The following is a 7,810-nucleotide window of genomic DNA, read 5'->3' on the forward strand; positions in this document are numbered from 1 at the left end:
TGAAGCTCTGACATATAAAACAGTGAGATAACAAACCTGCATTGTTTTAAGATTCTAAGTTTTTCCCTGGCCGATGAGCTCAGTGGATAGAGCCTCAGCCCGGCCTGCGGACATCCTAGGTTTGATCGCCAGTCAGGGCACACATGAGAAGTAACCATCTGCTTCTCTTCCCCTCCCACTTTCTTTTCTCTCTCTTTTTCCCTCTCGCAGCTAGTGGCTCAACTGGTTCGAGCATTGGGTGCTGAGGATAGCTCAGTTGATTTGAGCATCAATCCCAGATGGGGTTGCCAGGTGGATCCTGGTTAGGGAGTATGCGGAAGTCTTTCTCTCCATCTCTCCACCTCTCACTTAAAAAAAAAAAAGTTAACCTTGAAATACTTTGTTATGGCCCTGGCCAGTTGGCTCAGCGGTAGAGCGTTGGCCTGGTGTGCGGGGGATCCGGATTCGATTCCCGGCCAGGGCACATAGGAGAAGCGCCCATTTGCTTCTCCACCCCCGGCCCCTCATTCCTCTCTGTCTCTCTCTTCCCCTCCCGCAGCCAAGGCTCCATTGGAGCAAAGATGGCCCGGGCGCTGGGGATGGCTCCTTGGCTTCTGCCCCAGGCGCTAGAGTGGCTCTGGTCGCGGCAGAGCGACGCCCCGGAGGGGCAGAGCATCGCCCCCTGGTGGGCAGAGCGTCGCCCCTGGTGGGCGAGCCGGTGGATCCCGGTCGGGCGCATGCGAGAGTCTGTCTGACTGTCTCTCCCCGTTTCCAGCTTCAGAAAAAAAAAAAAAAAGAAAGAAATACTTTGTTATGACAGCAAAAGAAAACTAATCCACACAAACATACTCACAGTCCCAGAGCAGAAAAAGCATCATTATTTTATAACTTTTATTTTAGAAAAAAATTTTTTTTTTAGATTTTATTCATTTTTAGAAAGAGAGGAGAAAGAAAGAGTAAGAGAAGGGGGGAGCAGAAAGCATCATCTCCTATAAGTGCCTTGACCAGGCAAGCCCAGGGTTTTGAACTGGTGACCTCAGTATTCCAGATCAACACTTTATCCAATGCACCACAAGTCAGGCATATTATAATTTATTTAAACAATTTATACAAAAAGTAGAAAATATTTTACTGGCTCTTAGTTTTAAATTTCACAAAGATAAATATATTAATAAGGGTTGGGTGGCAATAAATTAAGAAAAGTGGAAGATGCATAAATAAAATCTAAGATGATGAGACAGGTTATTGGTGGGTCTCAGGATCTCCACTGGTGGCACATTTCAGGTCATGAGTGAGGAGGCGGAAGGGGTTGAATGTGACAGAAGCTTTGAGGCAGTCAGGGGATTCCTGTGGAGAGGAAGGGACAGGTCAGTCAGTGGCTGTCCATCATCAGGGCTCCCAGTTGTCTCATGACACAGGTCACACACCTTTTTCTGGGCCTCGTGGAGGCGGTGCAGCCAGTGGCGGAGGTGGCCCTGTAGCCTGTGTCCTGCTGTGGACTGAGCTGGGACCTGTGGGCAGAGGAGGGCGGTCTGTGAGGCAGGACCTGGGACGTAGGGGACAATATGGTGGTCAGAGACCACAGACATGACCTGGGAGCCCAGGGCACTCACACAGGCCTGAAGCTTGGCATGGATGTGGCGCAGAGTGTGAAGGGGCTGGTCCAGGATGTCCCCGGGGTTAAGTTAGCCACAGTCCCCAGGACCTTCAGTGTCAGGGACAGCTCAGCCTCCAAGGCCACAGGGCGCTCCCACACCTGAGGAGGGGAGACAGAGGCAGGTAAGGGCTGCATGTGAAAGAGAACAGGCGAGGAGGACTGAGGAAGGAGCAGGTGAAGGTGAAAGGTCAGGGAACAGGTAAGAGGGTGCAGCCAGTGTGGGCAGGTGAGGGGAAGAGGCCAGCGGGACTGAGGGGGAGGACAGACAGACAGGGACGAGTGAGAGGGGAAAGTGAAGGGGCCACCGAAGGAGCCAGAGGAGCAGCCAGGTGAGGTCAGGGCGGGGCCTGACTCTCCCAACTCACCTGCAGCTGCCTCAGGTCCCGGGTCCTGGGGAATGGGCGGGAGCTGCAGCTCCAGTTCTTCAGTGAGAGCGACTCTTCCTGGAGAGCAAGGGTAGAGGTCAGCCCACAGCTGGAGGGCTGGAGGTCAGACCACAGCTGGATGGGAGGATGGCTAGCAACAGGAGGAGGGGCGTGAACTTCCAAAAGGATGGCAGAGGAGCACCATGCAGAACAACACGAGTCAGCCCAATGCAACAAGAGCAGGAGAGAGCCCACTGTGTGAGGCTGGAGGTTAGCCCAGTGGAGGGAGGGTACAGGTCCATCTTCAGCCAGATGTCACCTGGTAATCCACTGAGGGAGGCGTGGAGGTCAGCCCACAGCAGGTGGGGCAGTGGGAGACTCACCAAGGCATCCTTGGCCCTCTTGAAAACCTTCATCTCTTGTGGGGACAGCAACTTGAACTGGGCCATGTGGCAGTTCCTTTGCACCCGGGAGGGGCATAGGGACAGAAACTGCTCCTGTTCTGGTCAGCACCATGGTCATCAGCACCAGCACCAGTGTGCAACCCACAGTCAAGTCTGTGTTACAGAAGGATAGACAGATGAAGGGATAGGGACAGGGAGTGTCAGGGTCTGAGGGTGGAGGCTGTGGGGAGGTGAGGGTCATGGACGTGATGTGAAGGCTCACCCAGCTTCATCGTCGTCTCTGGTCTCTGGTCTCTGTCAGCAGATGGGGACCCAAATATTTGCTCACAGGCTGTCACCTGGGTCTCTCACTCAGCCTTGTTTGGTGTCTCTGACCTCAGTCTACTCTTCTGGGCCTCAGCCTGCTGCTCTGTCAGTGTCTCTGAACTTCCAGCTCTGTATGTGGTATAATTCCTGCCTGAGCTTATGGTGCAGTTTTTAGCCTGGACACACAGGCAATCCAGGCTGATGTAGGAAAAGTGAAAACATGCCTTCTGCCAGGGGATGCCCCAGGCTGGGGAAGCCCGTGTGGGGCGGGGCCTTAGCCAGGTGAGCAGCTGGAGTGAAAGAGAAACTGGCACAGATTCACCTACAGGAGATGAGTTCCTAAAGAAATTTCAGGATAAGGCAGCCTCAACCCCATAAAGAGGGGTCATGGTGTCCTGATGGGGAGAGGACCGAGAGACGTGCCTTTCTGCAGGATACCCCAGTGCAGGAATAAGAAGAGAACTGCCACAAAGAACCTAGACCTTCCAAGAGAAAAGCTATTCAGGGCAGGTGTAAAGATGAAAGGAGAAGATGCCAGGGGCGGTAGAGAGTCAGAAGGGCAAAGCAGCTGAAAATTAAGAGTAAAGACCATTTCCCTAATAGCTAGTGAAGATAAGCATCTTTTCATATATCTATTGGCCATTTGTATTTCTTTTTGGGAGAAGTCTGTTCATATCTTCTTCCCATTTTTTTTTTTTTTTCCTGAAGCTGGAAACAGGGAGAGACAGTCAGACAGACTCCCGCATGCGCCCCAACGGGATCCACCCGGCACGTCCACCATGGGGCGACGCTCTGCCCACCAGGGGGCGATGCTATGCCCATCCTGGGCGTCGTCATGTTGCGACCAGAGCCACTCTAGCGCCTGGGGCAGAGGCCACAGAGCCATCCCCAGCACCCGGGCCATCTTTGCTCCAATGGAGCCTTGGCTGCGAGAGGGGAAGAGAGAGACAGAGAGGAAGGCGCGGCGGAGGGGTGGAGAAGCAAATGGGCGCTTCTCCTATGTGCCCTGGCCGGGAATCGAACCCGGGTCCTCCGCACGCTAGGCCGACGCTCTACCGCTGAGCCAACCGGCCAGGGCAACTCTTCTTCCCATTTTTTATTGGATTGTTTACTTGTTTGTTATTGAGTTTTGTGAGTTCTTTGTATATTTTGGATATTAGGTACTTATCTGAGCTGTTGTTTGAAAATACCATCTCCCATTTAGCTGTCTGTCTGTTTGTTTGTTGTCAGTTTCTCTTGCTGTGCAAAAGCTTCTAAGTCTGATGCAGTCCCATTCATTTATCTTTGCCTTCACTTCCCTTGCCTTTGAAGTCAAATTCATAAAATGTTCTTTATGGCCAAAGTCCATGAGTTTAGTACCTATCTTATCTTCTATGTAATTTATTGTTTCAGATCTTATATTTAGGTCTTTGGTCCATTTTGAATTAATTTTGGTACAAGGAGACAAACTGTAGTTGAGTTTCATTCATTTGCACATGGCTGTCCAGTTTTCCCAGCACCATTTATTGAAGAGGCTTTCTTTTCTCCGTTGTATGTTTTTGGCTCCTTTATCAAAGATTATTTGACCATATATATGTGGTTTTATTTATGAACTCTCTATTCTGTTCCATTGGTCTGAGTGTCTATTAAAGAAATGCAAATCAAAACTATAATGAGATACCACCTTATACCTGTTAGATTAACTTGTATCAATAAGACAGGTAATAGGAAGTATTGGAGAGGCTGTGGAGAAAAAGGAACCCTCATTCACTGCTGGTGGGAACGTAAAGTAGTACAACCACTATGGAAGAAAGTATGGTGGTTCCTCAAAAAATTGAGACTAAAACTACCATATGACCCAGCAATCCCTCTACTGGGTATATACCCCAAAACTCAGAAACATTGCTGCGTAAAGACACATGCAGCCTTATGTTCATCGCAGCATTGTTCACAGTGGCCAAGATATGGAAACAACCACAGAGCCCTTCAATAGAAGAATGGATAAAGAAGATGTGGTATACAAAGTAGTGTACAATGGAATACTACTCAACCATAAGAAATTATGACATAGGATCATTCATGACAACATGGATGGACCTTGATAACATTATACTGAGTGAAATAAATAAATCAGAAAAAACTAAGAACTGTATGATTCCATACATTGGTGAGACACAATTGAGACTCATGGACATAGATAAGAGTGCAGTGGTTACCAGAAGGAGGAGAAGGAAGGAGAGGGAGGGGTGGGGGAAGGGGAGGGGCATAAAGAAACCAAATAAAAGGTGATGGAGAACAATTTGAGTTTGGGTGATGGATATACAACATAATCAAATGTCAAAATGATCTGGAGATGTTTTCTCTAATTCTATATACTCTAGTGATCAATGTCACCCAGTTAAAATTAATTATCTAAATAAAATTATAAAATTTTAAAAAAAGAGAGAGATTGAAGACCAGCTCACCTGACCTGTCCTGGCACAGTGGATCAAGTGACAACCTGGAAAACTGAGGTTGCCAATTTGAAACTACGGTCTTGCCTACTCAAGGCACATACAAGAAGCAACTACTATGAGTTGATGCTTCCTAACCCACCACCCCTTCTTTCTCTTCTCTCTTTAAAATCAATAAATAAAATCTTTGAAAAAAATAGAGAGAGAGAGAAAGAGACAGAAGGGAGACCAGCTCTTCCCTCCCTTCCCCAGAGGTACTGAGAGAGAAAGGAGGGGAGGAGGGGAGTCTGACTAACATCTTTCATTGTCCAGGCACAAAGGGACCCAGGAATAGGAGGCTCTACAAGGAAGTTGGGGTGTGGCCAAGGTCTTCAGGGGAACCAGCTCCGTTTGTGTTAAATGCCTTCACTCATTCATGAAGTATTAGTCAGCCCTACTTTGTGTCAGGCACTGCTCAAGGTGCCAGGAATAGGGCATTGAAAAAAAAAGAAAGAAAACCTTATGAAACAACCCTTTCCGGAGCTTTTTACTAGAAAGGAGTAAAGGAAAGTAGGGGAAGGGGGTTAAGCACATGGTGTACATTATACCAGGTGACAGAAAATGAAAAAACATCTTAAGCGAGGTGAAGGCAGAGTATAGGTAGGGGTTTCACTGAATGAGTTGGCCTGAAAAATCACATATGAGCAAAGACTCAAAGGAAGTGAGGGAGAGAGCTATGTGAAGATCTGAGGGGGAGCAGTCAGTGCAAAAGAAAGATAAAGACACCCGCATGTGTCGAGCACTTTATATCTCACTCACATGGAGGCTTTGCCACAGTGTAGTATTGAACCCATGTAAACATCAAGGGCGTTCAATACTTTGACTACATTTTAAACATGGAGTGACATGGGCAGGATAGGGATAGAAGCTTAAGGTTGTGACTTATTATAAAAATAAAGTATCTTAGCCCTGGTGGGTTAGCTCTGTTGCTTAGAGGAAAGCAACCAATGACTGCACAACTAAGCCGAACAACAAATAAATGCATCTCTCCCTCTTTCTCCCCCCACCTCTTTCTGTCTCTCTAAAATCAATCAATAAATTTTAAAAAATAAAGTACTTTTAAATAATAACTAACTAAATAAGTAGGAAGTAAAATGCAGGGACTCAGAGAGGTTAAGAGACCTGCACATGGGCATGCAGCAATTAAGTGGTGAGGAAGGAATTTAGCCAGTTTTGTCTAACACCCAGACAGTAACCACTGCACTGTGCCACTTCTGTGGTGGTAGATCTTCTGGATGTGAAAACAATGAATTTCTAGGAAAGAAGGTGCCAACTGCTTTTCGACACTTGACTCCCACCCAACCCCTTTTTTTCCTTATTCATAATTCCAGGGAGAGATTGGAGGGAAATCTCGGATGGAAAAATTGAGCTCTGATACACAAAAACGTTTCAAAACCAAGAACAGAAACTTACCCAAATCAACTTCTAGTGCATGGGTCAGTTTCTGTCAATTGCACAGGCCTTAACCCAGGGGAGGAGACATTGCATCAACAGTGATTCTGAACATGAACACAGGATCTCAAAATTCCTAAACTTCATACTTGTTTTTCTTAGAAAAGAAGTTCAGTGAGGTGTAAAGAGCATGGGCTATGGAGCTAAAGGGTCTGAGATTCACACCTGGCTCTGACCCTCACTAGCTGTGTGGCCTTGACAAAGAGGCATGCAGTTAGCAACAAAGGTCACCAGCCCACAGACATGGCCTAATAAAAATGTGTAAATGTTTGTATACTTATGTGTATGTGTGGTTATTTAATAAAGATCATTAATTAAGACCATCCTATGACCTCAGCTGGAATTTTTATAAATGCTATTGCAATATACATTATTCATTTGGAAGGGAGAGATAATAATGTCATTGTATACATGAGGTCAGTGAAGCTCAGGGAGAAGTTATTTGCCCAGTTACACCATAATTAAGTGGCAGGGTCAGAATTCAAACTCAAGTCACCTGATTTCCCTGGCTCAGCATTTTTAATTGAAAAGTGTCCTTCAAAATGTTCACGGGGGAACAACCAATGTAAATTGGCAAGAATATTTAATAATGTTTATAAATTAACACCAGAAGACAGAATAGCGAATTACAAAGGTTTTCACAAATACATAGGACACATAGGTAACAGAATGCAAAGTTCACTGCCAAATCCCTTAGGGGTAAGGCCTCTCCAGTGGGAAGATCCAAGAGACACAGATTCATAGAATCTCAAAGGGGACACTGAAGAGCTCAAATCAGGTGTGGGACCTGCCATGGGATTCGAGGTTCGGGGCTTCTGGTACCAGAGAAGTAGAAAGTGGGCCATGTTATGTAGGGTCAGTGACCTATGTCCACACAAAACTCAAGTCTCTTTTTGCCAGACAGGGCCCCTAGATGAACTTAGGGCAGTGGTTCTCAAACTTTTTGAAGTCGGGGCACATTTAAAATCCTACAAATAGTTGTAGGCACACTATATACAAATTTCTGAGAAATATGTTATAATAGTTAAGTCAAATATTAAAGAAAAAAATATAAAGTCTAAGCATGCTTTTATGGTAATTAAACAAAATAAATACGGCAAAATTAAATTTATTCTGACATTAAAAACATTTTTTGAGTTATGCTTTTAGAATTCATAAAAAAGAGGGGTTAAAAAT

The 7,810-nt window shown here is 46.1% G+C and overlaps 1 pseudogene; it reads right to left on the reverse strand.

Moving 5' to 3' along the window:
- Window positions 1-1,221: 1,221 nt before the first annotated feature.
- LOC136381054 (interferon lambda-3-like) lies at window positions 1,222-2,677 on the reverse strand (annotated as a pseudogene).
- Window positions 2,678-7,810: the final 5,133 nt, after the last annotated feature.

This window comes from Saccopteryx leptura, chromosome 9 (genome assembly GCF_036850995.1).
Source record: "Saccopteryx leptura isolate mSacLep1 chromosome 9, mSacLep1_pri_phased_curated, whole genome shotgun sequence".
Lineage (NCBI taxonomy): Eukaryota > Metazoa > Chordata > Mammalia > Chiroptera > Emballonuridae > Saccopteryx > Saccopteryx leptura.